We start from the raw sequence: 16,122 nt of genomic DNA, 5'->3' as shown, positions 1-16,122 counted from the left end.
GGAGCCGCAGCTCTGGAGCCCAGCCACCTGGGAGGTGGCTCTTCTTTGCCACGCACCATCTGTGTGACCCTGGGCAAGTTATCTGCCCTCTCTGTTTGCTCTCTACAAAACAGAGCTAATCCCAGAATTTACCCACTGGGTTTTAGTGTGAAAAGGAAGTGAATTCACAATTAGGACGTTCTTAGAAAGCACCTGGAATATTCTAAGTGTGCAATGTTCATCAATAGGACACCGTGGTCAAAGTCACACTTCTTAACTTCCTGCGGCCTGGTGCAACACAGGAGCTCAAGAAATGGTCCTCCGTGAATGAACAGACATTAACCAGGGGGCGGGTGATGCGACCAGACTGAATCTCGCCTGTGCTGGAGGACCGGTCTGCATGACTTCTTGGTCCTTTTGTCCTCGGATTCCCCGGGGCTGCCAAGGGCTCCTGCTGTGGCGTTCACGTGTCATGCTCTCCACCTCCAAGCGAGAGCCAGCGAGCCAGCAAAGCCCCTCGCTCTCCTGGAGAATAAGCAGGGCACGCCCCGGGCTCATCAGCCCAGAGCACTTAAGCACTTAAGACAGAGCAGGGCCCGGGCTGGGAGGCGGGTGGGCTGGGGTGAAGGGGCCGGAGCAGGGGAAGCAGTGTCTCCACAGCTGGGGTGTTTATACGTTTTCAGGGTCCTGCTCCAGCAACCGTCAAGCCTTACGCCAGCAAACTGTCGTCTCTCAGGCCAAGCAGGGCGCAGGCGGTGCATCGCTCCTCTCCGGAGTCAGGCAGGCTGGATGGCGGCCTCGCGGCTGCGATGACACACTCCAGAAGGACGTCCTTTGCCACCCACCTAGTGCCCTCCAGAGCAGAAGGGCCAGCAGAAATCGGCCGGCTCCCGGGCTTGGATTGCAATAACGCTGACAACGATGATAACCATGCGAATGACACTATTTCTCTCCTGCTTACTGCCTATTTATTAGGTGCCAGGCAGGCACCACTCTAAGTTCTCTACGCTTAACTTGCTTAATACTTGTAACAGCCTAGGAGGTAATCACTACTATTGTATCCATTTCACAGATGAAGAGATAGAAGCCCAAGGAACTTGCCCAAGACAGGAAGGCTGCTCAGGAGCACCGGTGGGATTTAAACGAGGCGGGCTGCTCGAGAGCACGGGATTCTTACCTGATGTGCCCAAGCATTCGCTGACTTGTCCTGTCTACGTTTTTCAAATTGGGTTTTCGTTTTCTTTTTTGAAATCCTGACTTGACTTCAAAAGAAGAGCACCAGCTTTGGAGCCAGGGAGAAGTGGGTTCAAAATTCCAATCGTTTAGTTGTTTAGAGCCTTTGGGAAAATCTCTTCCTCTCTCTGAGTCTTGGTTCCCCGTCAAAAACATGAGGATAAGACGGGCTACCCCTGAATGGGATTCCGAAGGTTCAATGCGGACACACACACACAAATCACACCGGGACACCGACACACAGGCAACGGTGCATACATGCTGGTTCTCCTCCCCCACTTTTGGCAGGAAATTTCAAAGGTGGGTGAAAGGTACCTATGTTCCCCCAAGGGGAAACTGTAAAAAGTAATTAATATCAAGTTAGGAGGTATTCATTGAGCACTGCTTTCTGTTATTACAAGTCAATCTGATGAACTCTCAGCTTTCATGGAGAAAGGAGGTTGGAAGCAGAAAAAGCATAAGTAATCTCAAAATCAAAAGCAAATCCAGGTTCATCTGTACTGGTTCTGAATCTCACCACAGAATCTCGGTTCCGTAAGAGTTATGGAAATCAGAGTAGGAGTCCTTGCTACAGATGGTGAAACTGAGGCGGCCCAGAGACAAACAGGATCACATATCAAGCTGTTGGCAGAGCCCCCAGCTGGCACTTCGGTCTCCTGACTCTAGACCCGTGTGTCCCCACCCCGCGAGGCCTGCGCATCGGCGTTCTGTGTCTCAGGAAAAACATCCCACAGCACAGGTCACACCATCTCTCTCTTTCCCAACTCTACGTGAGATTCAGCAAGGGTAAAAAACCCTCGCAGTATACAATAGTAGGAAACATCAGCTCCAATTTGTGAAATACGCCATCAAGTGGAATTTCCTAGAAATCAACCATGCACATTTGCCATGTACCTCCTGCTTGCCAGGCCGCATGCTTATTGCCTTGCACATATTACCTCTTCTAACCAATCCTGACAAGTCACGTGGCAGGCACGCAGCCATTCAACTCCATTTTGGCACCCTAACATGCCCTACGCACTGTGGTGAACGGATGCCAGGACAAGTGCCATCACCTGAGACTTGCAGAGGCCTGAATGGAAGAAGCTACCCAGGGAATAAGAGAGGACGGTGCAGGACCCAGGAATGCATGTGCCAAGGACGGAGGGGCCACGGGGCATGAAGCTGTGGTGTGTGGTTGTGGGGATTGTGAGGCAAAGGCAGGTAAGTAAGATGCGGCTGGGTGAGTGGCAAGAAAGCGGCTGGGGCGCTGAGCTGTGGATGGGGGCGCCCTGTGGATGACGGGGCTTCGAGAAACATCTGTGGGATGAATGAATAAATGCATGGATTAAGAGCCAGCGGAGGAAGAAGGAAGGACCAACAGGAGAAAAAGGAACATCCAAGGAGAAGTCCTTTGGGAAACAGAAGCCAAGACAGAAGTAGATGCTCTGTCCTGGCACAATCGCTGGGCTCTGCTGGCTGGGGCTCCCTGGGAAGAGCGCAGACTCAGGCAGATCCCCCAGGTGCCACTGTGGAAGGCCTGTGGCCCCCCACAGTCAGCAATGTGACAGATAAGTGGACTGACCACCGGGAACACTGGGGAGGTTTCATGTGCAGCTTGCCCTGGGGGCGGGGGGGGGGGAGCACTTCTCAGGAGGAGGGTCTCAGAGTCTCAGAGGTGGAGGAGATAGAAAAAAGGGGGCTAGAATTCCTGGAAGAGGGAACAGCCCCCACACCCGAGGCACCGAGATGGGACGGAGGCTGAGGGGCAGCAAACACGAAGTCACTGAGTGTTTCCAGGGCTTGGGGCTTAGGAAGGGGAGGGGGAGCTGATCTCAATGCGACCTCAGAGCCCTGGCAGGGGGGAGCCTCTAAAGGACGGCTGTGCGTGCAATTCCATTCTACATCCCGGGCTGCACATGTGGGGGCAAGAGGGTGGGGGTGGAAGGCGGGGAGGGCCACCAGGAGGCTGTCGCCGTGTTCCAAGGAGATGACGAACGTCCAGAGCAAATCCTGGATTGGACAGGGATGGGGCTGAGGGGAAGAGGGATGGTTTGGAAAAGACCTGGGAAAGGCGGGATCTGCCGGGCCCAACAAATACTTGCAAGCCGCCTGCCTCCTCTAGAGACCTGAAAGCTTTACCGATCCGCTCCCGGAGCTTTAGCCTTTTTCGTGATGATTAAGACGCAGTTTACATACAATGCAAGATGCACTCTTTTAAGTGTACAAACTTACATTTGTGTAAGTGTTTTGACAAACACATAGCATTCACATAACCCCCCAAGTTGAGATTAAAAAAAATAGTTCTAGCACCCCCAAAGAATCCTCCTGTGTCTTTTGTAGTAAACCCACCCCGCCCCCACCTCCTGACAGCTGCTGCTGCTTTCTGTCCCCCTGGTTTGTCCTTTTCCAGGATGTCATGTACGTGCAGCCTCCGTGCAGCCTTTTGAGTCTGACGTCTCTCACTCCCCATAATGCGGTCCAGCTCATCTGAGGTGTCGGCCTCAGGAGGTCTCTCCTTTGCATGGCTGAGCAGTATCCCGGCGTATGGATGCACCAGAGTCTGTGCGTCAATTCCCCAGTTTGGGGACATTTGGCTTGTTTCCCCCTTGGGGTTATTATAGATAAAGCCACTACAAACACCGGTGCAATTCCTATGTGACCACAGGTTTTGATTTCATTTGGGTAAATTTCTAATAGTGGGATTTCCAGGTGTGGCAAGGGTTTGTTCGACTTAATAATAAACTGTTTCACAGGGTGGTTGGACCACTTAGCATTCCCAGCAGCAAAGTAAGAGAGCTGCAGTTGCTCCATGAACTCGCCAACCCTGGCTATTTTCCAGTTTAATCGGAGTCGTTCTAATCAGCATGTAGTTGTAATCAGCATTTTTCTAAGGACTGAAGCTATTAAGTATTTTCATGTGCTTATTTGCCACCTATATGTCTTGTAGGTATTCAAATATTCTGCTCATTATTAAATTGCATGTGGTTTTTTTCTTTTTATGGCCCCACCTGCAGCATATGGAGGTTGCTAGGCGAGGAGCTGAATCAGAGCTACAGCTTCAGGCCTGCGCCACAGCCACAGTAACACGGGATCTGAGCTGCATCTGTGACCTACACAGCTTGTGGCAACGCCAGATCCTTAACCCACTGAGCAAGGCCGGGGACGCGAACTCGCATCCTCACAGAGACAATGTTGGGTCCTTGACCTGCTGAGTCACAACAGGAACTCGGCATGTGTTTTCTTGCTATGGAGTTTTGAGAGTTCTTTATAGGTTCTGGAAGCAAGTCCTTTATCAGATATGTGATTCGCCTAGTTCCTGATCTTAGGGAAAAGTATGCAAATTTTATCATTATGTTTGATATTAGTTGTAGGTGTTTTCAATAGACACCCTTTATCAGATCAAGAAAATTCCCTTCTATCCCAGTTTGCTGAGAGTTTTTAACCGTGAACAGTGTTGATTTTGACAAGGGCTTTTTCTGAATCTATTGAGATGATCGATCATACCAGGGTTTCTTCTTTAGTCTGCTGAGGTGGTAAATTACATTGACTTCTGAATATCAAACCAGCCTTGTAATCCCAGGATAACACCCACTTCATCGTGAGACATTATCCTTCTTATCTATGCTGGATCTGGTCAGCTGGTGTTATACTGAGAATTTCTGCATCCATCTGCATTCACGACGCAAGAGGGATTGCTCTATAGGTTTCTTTCCTCGTATGTCTTTGTCTGGTGTTGGTATCAGCATAACGCTGGCCTCAAGGAGGCTGGAAGGTTAGGAAGAAAGTTGGGACGTGTTCCCTCCTCCGTCCTCTCAGAGTTTTATAATGTCCCTTTCATTCCTCGTTGTCATCTCTTCCATCTGAGTTATCAGTGTTGCTAACTGGATTCCTCTGCGACACACGACAGCCCAAGGGGGTGCAAAAAGAAAATAAGACGAGGCTCCTTCCCTAGGGGCAAAGAGAAGCAGGAAGAACAGGTGCCATGTAGCGAGTGTCCGCCCTCTTCTGGGCATTGTACTACTATCAGCACAAGATGTGGCTGCCATCCTGTTACACCAGTTTTAACGATTTTAAGGATGAGAAAGTTGAAGCTTGCGAGCGTTCAACAGCCTGCCTCAAGTCCCACAACACTGATGGGGCACTGCTGTGGTTTGAACCCAGATGCAGAGTGTCTGTTCTTTCCCACCTTATTGTGTCATCTCTCCTAATATGTATGAGCACCTACTAAGCGCCCGTTACTTTAAATGCGTTAAGACTGAGACTTTGTGGGGTATGGGTTCTCTTCCCACGTTAATAGTGAGGAAGTAAGATTCAGGCAGGCCCGCAGCCTGGTGGGAGGTCCGTCAATGCTGTCAGGCACCAAAGCCCCCGGAGTGATGGATCGGGGGGAAGCAGCATGAGAACGTAGTTAACGCAGACAGGTACAACTCGTGTACACAGCAGCTGTGTGGAGCACTAAGACAGAGGCAAGCAGGGTAGACAGAAAGCAGGGAGGGACTCACCAGGATGCGGGCACTCCTGGAAAATGCACAGGAAAGCTGGGAAACCGTGAGCCCAGACGAGAGGGCTGGAGGAGCCGGAGAGTGGATTGAGTTAAAAATCTGGGTAAACAGCAAGGGAGGACCGGGCCTGCGGAGCCCGTGAAAGCCAAGACAAGCAGGGCACATAGCCGGATTTTCCAGTGTCACGATGCTGATGCTGAGCAGGGCGGACAGGCTCGGAAACAGGAAGAGCGAAGCACTTTCCTTTCCAGCATGTTCCCGTCTCGGTCCTCACAGGCACCCTTGTGAGGTTGCTTGTTAGCGAATTTTATAGGCGAGGAAACCAAGCCTCAGCCAGTGACGGCTTATTGGCAGTTCAACCCAGCCTACCAGAAGCCCGGGAACCAGACCTGATTCCCGGTCCAGGATTCTGCCGGCGGCAGGAAGGCAGGGACAGGGCAGACCAGGAGGTGAAGGCACCTGAACGGCTCTGGGGCTTTGGGCTCTAAACACCAAGGCCATCAAAAATCTGCAATTGGAGGGCCATGGGCTTTGGAATCTTGAGGCCAAATGTTCTGAAAGCCCAAATGTTCTGAAAGCCCAATGACAAGACTCTACAGTCTTAGGATCGAAGACAGTGGATAGTGGGGGTGGGCTCCGTGATAGGGGGGACAAGGACTCAGGTGCCTGGGGTATCCACCCTAAAACCCTCCTGTGGGTGATGGCCTGTCAGGGACGTTTAGGGGGAGCAGACAGGCAACATGTCAAAGGTAAAAGGGGGTTGAGTCCAACATTCAATTTCCAAATCTGTCACCGAGGCTGCCTGCGGTCCCTGGAGGAGCAGGTGGGTGGATACACCTTGCCCGGGCCGTCACCCTTTCACCTCCTGATGCCCCTGACCCCAGGTCCAGAGGACAACCCACTATGAAGACCTCCCTGCCTCTCTCAACTCCTCGGATTTGAAAAGCAGACCCACATTTGGATTTTAGGAGAGTGACAGAGAGGAAGCCCAGCCCAAAGACCTCACCCCGCACTTGCAGCACTTGGTTTACTGGGAAGAGGGACATCAAATTCTGCAAGGTTCCAAAGGCACAAAGCTACAGCATAAGACAGCCTCTCTCCTTTCCCTCTTTTTTTTTTGGCACCTTAACCTCTCACCTCTGCCCTTGAAATTCCAAGACGTTTGGTTATTACCCTCCTGCCTCTGAATCACCTCTTCTCCTTGGCCCGCCCACCTCCATCCAAGCCTCCTCACCTCTCTCTCTGGCCCTCGACTTTCCCTCCCTCTGGCCTTTCAGTTCCCGGCTCCCGCGACTCTACTGAGCACCTGCTGTGCATTTTTCATTACCTCCTCGTGACGTATCTGTGAGGCCACGACACCGTCATTAGCCTGGTTTTATGAGTGAGAACAGGGAGGCTTAGGGAGTCTGGATGACTAATATAAGGATACATGGGCTATAAATGTCAGAGCTGAGTTCAAATAGGAGCTGAACTACTGCTACCAACTGTAACTACTGCTGCTAACAGTAAAATAGCTAAGAAACAATAATAACATCAATGGTAATAGTTGATAGTACTGACATCATGCTTTTTCGGGGCCAGGCATTACTCTGGTTTTTTTTTTTTCCCCAATGTTTCATTGATCACTTACTTCTCAAAACCGTTCTTGAGGGCAGTACTATTATTGGTCCCATTTCACAGATGATGAAACTGAGGCACAGAGAGCTAAGTAAATTGCTTTTGTTTGACTCCGAAGCCTGCTCACCTAACCTCTCTGCCCAGCTCTGCTGCCTCTCCCCAGCATTCTCCCTTTGACTGTAGCTTTCTAAGCCGCAGTTGTGGCTCTGTGTCCCCATGGTCCCAGAAAGGTACCAGAGGAAACAGTAATATATTCTGAGAAAAGGTCCTTGAAAATCAAACATTTTGGGTTTCATGCATTCATTCAAAAAATGCATATATTACCAAGCTCCCAGAGTGGGCTGGGTGGGCACGGACTTGGCATCAACAACAAGCAAGTTCCTAAGTGCTGTGATTTCAGGAAGCGACAAGATACAAAGAACAGGAGGGGGAGGTAAGGAGTTAGGGAGTGTGGGTGGGGGGAGGCCATTTAAAAGAGCGGCCCCCTTACACGTCGAGGGCCAGCCAACATCAGAGGAGAGAGCCGCAGGCAGATGAGCTGCAAGAGCAAAGGCCCCGAGACAGACTTGAGCTTGGAGAGCTGAACAAACAGCAAATGCGGAGTGAGACCAGGGAGGGAGGCAAAGGAGAAGCCGTGGGTGAAGCTGGAGAGGCAGACAGGGAACAGACTTGGGTCCTCTCCTGTGTGTGATGAGAGGCTTCGGCTGGGTTACTGCACAAGTGAGCAGAGGAGGCTGCAGGCAAGCAGGCAGAGAACCCTGAGGTCACCTGCAGAGGCTGGTCACCCTCGGCCTTTGCTGACCCACCCAAAGTATCAACCCCTCCCTCCCCCAAATCTCAGCCAGCAACACGTCGATGTGTGAACCTGGCAAGTCGCCCACCCCTTAGAGCCTCCTTCTCTCCGTCTGCAAGATGGCAATAAAAACTCGGCTGGCAGCGGCACAAGGGGCGCTGGGGCTCACCTAAGACCTGATTCCCGTTCCAGGAGGGAGGAAGGCTTCCGTGAAGTGGGCACAATGCCTGGCACAGAGCATGCCCTCAACATATACTATGCACGAGGCCTCCAAAGAGACGGGGGCGCAGGAGCGTGGCAGCCCCAGAGGCCTGCAGGGCCCAGTGCACTGGCCGGACGGCTCAGCCAAGGCAGCCGGCGTCTCCTTCCTTCCTTCCCGGCAGCCAAGTCCAGCGGGCAGCGGCAGGCCCAGTGGACCAAGGACAGACGGGCTGGCGGGCGGGCGGGGGCGAGCCGGCGGGCACAGGGAGAAAGGAAGGCATTGTCTGCCGAAACCCAACCAAGGGCCAGGGCCACAATGCGAGGGATTCTTTCGGGAAAAACAGACATGCCTTTCTTTCCACCAACTGCTGCTACAACAGCTCCGTGGATTTGACTCTCTCCCATTTCACCCCAAACAAATGATAAATAAATAAACCTCGGTGAGCTCAGAGCGCCAGAGCCAGGACCCTGGGCCCAGAGCAGACAGGCCGCCGTCCTCCCAGGCAGCGCAGCTCCTGTGCCAGGTGGGCCCGCCCGCGTTCCCACTGCCAGGCGTGGGGACCGGTCTGCTCCGGGCAGTGGCGGTGCAGCTGGCGGCCTAGGCTGTCCTCGGACCCCGGGGATCAGAGGCTCAGAGTGGGGGGGGGGGAGGCACATCAGCCGGGAGGCGGGGCCTGGCTGCAGGAAAGCTGAGAGCGGTCCCGCTGGGGCTGAGTCAGACGGGTCTCAGGGTCTCCTGACCCTCCGTGGGGGCAGCTTTGCTTGGAGCGATTTCACCAGTGCCATCTGCATGGTCCTCCTAGAGGCTCAGCGAGGTGACACGGCAATGGTGCTCCACTCTCCCAATGTGGCGAACCAGGGAGCTGAGTCCCAGAAGCCACGTGCCTTGCTCAAGGTCACGAGGCAAGGTCATCATGGGATGCCAGAGGTTCCCCCCCCCCCCCACCGCCGCCTTGCCGCATCCTTGTTTTCCAGATGGTCAAACTGCAGTGTGGAGCGGTCACCCTGACTCAGATACTCATGGCCCTTGGTGACCTGACTGAGGAGTGGCCCCTCCCAGGGCAGGAGCCTCCTCTTAACCGCAGGGGCCCTCCTCAGTACTCACAGCCCCTCGGGGAAGGGAGTTAACGCCTCATCTGAGGATACCGCCATTGTGCCACATGCCACCACTGGCCCCCCTCAGTCTGGGCACCTCCCGCCCGACACTGTGTTCCCATCTGGCCCAGGTTCTCTGCGCCTCTCTGGGGCTGGCCCTGCTTTCCTTCCTGCTTGTCCAAACCCTGGCTCTCACTGAGGCCCCGGGGAAGTCTTCCTCCACGAAGCCTCCCAGCTCACTCCTGCCTCCAGGAAGCTAGCCCTCCTCATGGCCTCTGCTGCCCGTCCTAAAGCTGGGCCCTGCTGAGAGCCAGGCAAAGACACCTGGCGACCCATAGGGGACATGCAGAGGGCAGCCACGCCTACACTCACCCCACACCAGAGAACATCAGGCAGCTTCAGGCCTCCGGTCCGGCCCATTGGCTCTTGTTCCTTGAACCTAGGACACGTCCTCCTCTTCTCTTTAAGTCACCTTCCTCCTCTGGGTCTCCTTCTTGATGCCCAAGGAGCCTGGGCACCTGCTCTATCTCCACATCCGTCACCCACACTGGCCGTGCCTGTGTGTACATGCCTGTTCCTCCCACCACACGGTGAGCCCTCGGGGGCTGGAGGCAAGGGGCAGGGGGCAGAGGCACCTGGGGGCCCTGCAATCCCAGCCGTCTCCGCTCACTCAGGGTTTGCTGAGCCCCTAAGGGTAAGAGAATGACCCAACTCACATTCCTCCAGCGGTTCTCCCACACAGCCTGTCTCCTGCCAGGGGACACCGTGACCTCCCCAAGGGCAGGTCCCGCCCTCGTCTCCTGGGCCTTCTCCTCTTCCTTTCTGCCTCCCAGGGGGAGGCCTGGGTGTCCTCCCCTTCCGCTATGACAGCAAAGGGACTCTTCCCGGCCCTCACGCCCTACCCTAGGTCCCAGCTCAACCCGCAGGCAGATCAGCAAGGCCCTGCCGTCTCTCAAGGTCAGAGCAGCGATTGCTTTGTTCTAAGGTTCTTAGCGCCTGACCACGTGGGATTGAAAAATGCCAGAGAGGACGGCCCGAACAGCCAGAAAACACATGGCACAAGAGGAGCCGGGCACGCAGGACCCGTCCCCGGGCAGTGGAGGCACAGAGGGGCCTGGCCCCACTCCAGGGAAGAACCAGCGGCTCTTTGAGAGAAATCAGGACAGCTGAAAATTGAATACATACGTACGTGCAAAAGCCTAATTCCTCCTCGGAGTTTTGGAGAGACGCTTTCATAGCTTTTCATGACATCATGTCAAATGTTTCCAGGCCTCCAAGACAGAGTTTGGCCCCACATACCGGGCACTCAAGTCGCAGGACCCTTTGCTCTCAGAATCCTGGGTCTCAACAGGACACAGGGCCCCTGCCCTGTCCCTTCCCGAAGGCTGGCTCTTGCCTCTTCAGACAAAAGAAAACCTCCTCTAGTGCCAGGGGCCTCTGGGGCGGTGGGATGGCCAGTTTCTACCGCTGCTCTGCGCAGAGCAGAGAGCCAGTCTCGGTGACAAACGAGAAACACAGAGTCAGGCAAACCCATAACCTCCCAGCGTGAGCTAGCGACTTGCCCTCGGGAGGCTGCCCGGCAGTATCAGAGTAAATGAAGCTGATGAATCAGCATGCGAATCAGTATCCCAAGGCTGCTCCGTGGATTAATGAAAGAAAATCCTGTTGGTGAAAGTGCCAAGCTTTACGCGTGGCTAAAGAAGACACTTAGAAAACTGAGTTTCTTCTCCCCTTACGCAGCCTGGGGTTGGCGGCTGGAGAGACTACACCTCTGTCTCCCGGGCTCTCTCCAGAGGGCACAGGCTCCCTTCAGGTGCTCAGAGGACGTCGGAGGCTGGGACGATAGGAGTTCCCCTGGAAGGAGCTCTGCGCAGCCGTCAGCTCTCTGTTTTCACCAGTCCTCACTTTGCGGATAGCTACCACCTGCTCAAAGCAGCATTTCCCGAGGAGCTGCTGTCCACGTGGACCTAATGATGGGGAGATTCAGGTCACGGCTTCAACCGGTGCAGCAACCAGGTGAGAAGGAAAGTGGGGCGAAGGCTGCAGCCCGGGGGACAGGTGGACAGGAGGGATGACAACTCGGAGACGTAGGGTGGTTCCCGCAGCCGGAATCCTTGGGGGGGGGTGCCCGCCATCACCCTGCTCTCCTGCCACCATCCACACAGGCTGCAGCCTCGAATGAAGGGCTGTTGACCCCAAGTCCCTCTCGGGAACCCTCCTCAGGGGGCTCACGTCCTGTGCGCCTCCCTGAGAAGCAGGCCTGCGAAGCTCACTTCCCGTGGGGAGACCCACCAGAAAACAGGTTATTGCTCGATGCTCTGGTACGTGTGGGGTGGGGGGGTTGTAGGGGTGCAGAGGAGGGAGTAATGGAAATGGGTGCATGGGGCAGGGAGCTGCCAAGGCTTTTCCGGAGGAAGGTCCCGGGGTGGAGCTGCAGGGTGCGAGCGCACACATGAGTGTGTTGCGAGACAAGGTGGCAGCAGAGGGCCGGCCCCGGCTGGGCTGCAGACGCCCCCCTCTGCAGGGGGAGGCTACACTCTCTTGTTTGCCTCTGGGGGACATCTCAGGCCACCTTGACCTCACCCTCTGAAGCTGCTTCTTCTCCTCTTGGCCCCGGGGATGGCTGTTGTCCCCGCTCTGTCACTAGCCTCTCTCTCTCTGTGCTCCAACGCTTCCCCACCTGTGCCTTCGGCTCTGCCCAAGGCCTCCTGGAGCCTCCTCTCCAGCCCAGGCCCCTGCCTGTCCCCTGGGGCCTGTCGCGGTCACCTAGACCCCTGAGAGGTGGAAATGGAGTTCATTTCAGCCGGCAGCTGCCCCCCCAAATGGGGCCGCACCCCCAGACACGCGTCTTCTGTATCTCACCAGCCACTGGCCCAGGGCTGTTTGCTCCACGGCATATTCCTCCTTTCCCCGCCGCTCCCACCCCTCCACCCAGGATTCTGCACCGTCCAGGCTCTTGATCACAATGGTTGTTAAGAAATCACCTCCCTTCATCGCCTGCTTCTTCCACAGCGCCTCCAGAGCCTCTCGTTATGATGCACTTGTCTACAGTAGGGACACGCACAGACGCCTCCAGCCGCATCAGGTTTGCTGCGACAGTGCTCCCGAAAGGGCCAGCGCTCTTCATCACCAGCTCGGTGCCAAGGCTCCCTGGCCCTGGCCCCGTCTCCTGAGTCTCACGCCAGGCTTCTCCCCTCCAGCACGGCCTTCCCTCTGTTCCAGGCCCACAAGAGTACTCAGGTGCCCGGATCACATCACGCACAAGCCCACCTGCAACCTCACTCCGTTCTCCCATTCGGCCTGGACCACCTCAGTCGGATCCCCCAAGTCCTGGCCATCCTCCCAGCCCCCATCTCAACTCAAGGCCTCCATCAAGCCTCTCCCACCCACCTCCCAAGCCTCTGAGGTCTCCAGAACCCTCCTCACCTCCCTCCTCTGCAGGATGTGAGTCACTGCTGACTGCTTCCATGGCCCTCAGACCAAACCCCACCAGGCCAGGAGTCCAATGATCAGCAATGCCAAGAGCCAGGGCTTATGGTCTGGCCGCCCGGGATCTGATTTCAGGTGCGCCTGCCAAGAGCTTGGGGCAAATGGGACCTACTAGGCTTCTGCCTCAATTTCCCTAATAGGCATTCAGACAAATTCCTAAACCCTGGCCTACCTCACTGGCTCTGGACCGTCCTATCTGATCTTGCCTGTCTCCTAGATGCTATTTGCTAAACTCCCATCCATTCAGTGTGTGTGTGTGTGTGTGTGTGTGTGTGTGTGTGTGTGTGTGTGTGTTGGGAGGGTAGGTATTTGGTGCCTAGAACCAGAAGCAGGAGGTGGCTGCGGGCCATCCGATTCCACTTATAACCTCCTGCCTCTACCACCGTGGAAACCCACCTACCAGATAAGACCCGAGGGCTACTGAGAGGCCCACCCTCCTCTCTAGAAACTGAGCTGTCCTATCATTTCCTTCAACACTCAGGTCCTGACACCTCCTCTGCTCCCCAAAATAATAACAACAACATGATAAAGGGCTGATATTTAATTAGAACTTACTCTAGGCCAGGCCCAGTTCTCAACACTTTACACATACAGATTCATTTAGGCCTCAGAGCGACCCTTTGAAGTAGGTATGAGTCTTCCTCCACTTTCTAGATGAGATGAAGAGGTGACATTAGGTCAGCAACCTAAGCCCTCCAGCTTCAACCAAAAGCCTGCTCCCCTCTGTTTCTCCTCATACCCCATCCCACCCAGCAGGGCCACCCCACACACCAATGCAGTCTGATTGTTGCCCAAGAGCTCCCGGCCACGGCCCCACACACGGAGAAGTGGGAGTCTGCTTCTGCCACACAGATACCACGCAGGTGGGCCTACTGGGCTGTGAAACTGGGGAAGCCTGGCTGCTGCTTTACCTCTGAGATGAAACTGCATTTCTGTAACTCAGCATCCATTCATTCATCCATTGAATAAATACTAATACACCTGCCATTGCTGGGTACCGGCTGTGTCCATCCCAGGGCAGTGAGCAGAGACGGACCACAAGCCCTGTTTGCATTTACCTGAATGACCCTCTGCACACAGGGATTAACAGGCTCCTGAGAGCAGGGTCCACCGCACAGACAGGTGCCTGGCAATATGCATTCACTGAGTGTTCAAGACCTGCTGGGGACACCGACCACAGGCGGCATGTGGATGAGGCCTGGATGGCCTTTACTGCCTCTGCCCCAGGTGACAGGTGGTAAACAAGAGACCGGAAGGTTGGGGACCGGAACTCATCCTTCCTGACGCCCCACCGCCTTGAGCTGCCCTTTGGGGAAAGGAAAAGGTATCGCCCCACCAAAGCATTTCAGAGAAAAAGAGCAGACTGTTCCTTTAACCAAGGTCACGAAGAGCCGTGAGAGCAGCGTCAATTATTCCTGAATGTGGGAAGAATTCTGAAGGTCAGAGGAATGGAAAAGGTACACGGAGAAACAAAAAGTTGGCATTTAGCCGTGGCGACACACTGAGCTGATAAACAGCCTTTGAACACTTAGCTTATTTATTTATTTGTTTTCAGTTCTTACGCGGTTGTTAATTCCAGCTAAAATCCCCCCCCCCCCGTGCCCTGCTCACACGTGTGGTACACTGTGTACCCATCCAGCAGCAAAGCCGACACCTCCCCTGGCAAGAGCGCTCTGACACTTCAAACACACTTCCACGTCTGTGTCACGGCAACAACACGGAGAAGAACACCCTGGAGGTGGCTGCACTGGCTTCCTGGCAGGGCTGCTAGTTAACAGTGTCTCGTCTCCAGTAGGAGTCCAACAAACTGGAAGCAAACTGGGGCCGGGCCCAAAGCCAGGCTAATGGCGATACACTGTGTGGGATGAAAGGGACAGGGGAGTCAGGGAGAGACACGGCCAGAGTAACATAAGGCTGGCGAGGCTGATGAGGCTGGCGGGGCTGGTGGGGCTGGTGAGGCTGCCATCTGAGGTCCCCTTTGCAAGATGAAGGTAATTTGTTCTGGAGGTTTTTTGGTTGATGTTTGGTTGTTATTTTTGTTTTGTTTTGTTTTCCACATTCCCTCTGCTTGAACCAACCCTGCTGAAAAGAACTCCTGCTCTGCTTGTCCATGGAAAGGGTCCCTGGAATGTTGGATCAAGTCTCTGGAATGTATGGATTTAACGAGCCAATTTGGAAATTAACAGAGATGGAAAGGGAGCGTTCTGGTTCCGTTACACACAGAATTACTACCTGAGTGAGTGCGGGGCGGGGGGCCGAAGGTACCTCGGAGCTTCCCGTGAGCGGGCTTAGCACTTTCCAAACCTGAAGCTTGGCCACTCTGCAGGCTTAGGGTTGGAAACGTCAGCAAAGACCATCCACAGTCTTGCTGAGGGAAGGATACAAACGTCATGAGGAATTCTGAAATGCTGGAAACATGCGTTCCAAACGTTTTACTGAGCAAAGACCGCCCCCCTTCCCACCCATAGCCGGTTGAGCTTCCTCATTTGAAATATTTCCTCCGCCAAAACAAACGACACCCCTGTCCCCCAATATCCTGTCAAAACGGTGGTCCAGTCTTGTGATCAGGACAGAGATAACTGAGGGTAAGCCGAGGATACTGACATATCGGGGGTTAAAACTTGACATCTAAGTTATCTTCGCAGTTTTGCTTCCAATAAATATAATATTCCCTCGGTTATTTGTTTAATATTCGACAGCCTTGGGGTTTCACCTGGCACCTTCTACGCAGCTGGGGAGCTTGGGGCCAGGCTGGGATTGGTCACTTTATCTGGCATCTCTCGTGGTGCAGATGAGGCTGTGGATGTGCCGGGAAGGGAGACTACACACCCGCCAGGTACGGCATGGGGGGCCGCTTAGAAGCCTTGCCTGGGGGGTGGGGGGGGTGGGCTGTGCTGCCCCGCACCCCCACCCCAGCAGACGGCGCCTCTCCTCATCCCAGCTTCTTTTTTTTATATATATATATAATTTTTTTTATTTTCCCACTGTACAGCAAGGGGGTCAGGTTATCCTTACATGTATACATTACAATTACAGTTTTCCCCACCCTTTCTTCTGTTGCAACATGAGTATCTAGACAAAGTTCTCAACGCTATTCAGCAGGATCTCCTTGCACATCTATTCTAAGTTGTGTCTGATAAGCCCAAGCTCCCGATCCCTCCCACTCCCTCCCCCTCCCATCAGGCAGCCACAAGTCTCTTCTCCAAGTCCATGATTTTCTTTTCTGAGGAG

The 16,122-nt window shown here is 54.3% G+C and overlaps 1 protein-coding gene and 1 long non-coding RNA gene across 2 annotated transcripts in view; both read right to left on the bottom strand.

Moving 5' to 3' along the window:
• TRABD2B (TraB domain containing 2B) overlaps window positions 1-16,122 on the bottom strand; it is a 212,752-nt gene that overhangs the window by 167,246 nt on the left and 29,384 nt on the right. The window lies entirely within an intron of this gene.
• On the bottom strand, window positions 3,364-15,825 carry LOC106508570. The gene is made up of 2 exons (XR_002345212.1): window positions 8,276-15,825; window positions 3,364-5,142 (listed from the first exon to the last, which is right to left on the bottom strand). It is a non-coding gene; the product is annotated as an uncharacterized LOC106508570 (long non-coding RNA).

Source organism: Sus scrofa, chromosome 6, assembly GCF_000003025.6.
Source record: "Sus scrofa isolate TJ Tabasco breed Duroc chromosome 6, Sscrofa11.1, whole genome shotgun sequence".
NCBI classification, from domain to species: Eukaryota; Metazoa; Chordata; class Mammalia; order Artiodactyla; family Suidae; genus Sus; species Sus scrofa.
Note: the sequence above shows the minus strand (reverse complement) of the source record. Positions and strands in the feature narration are given on the sequence as shown.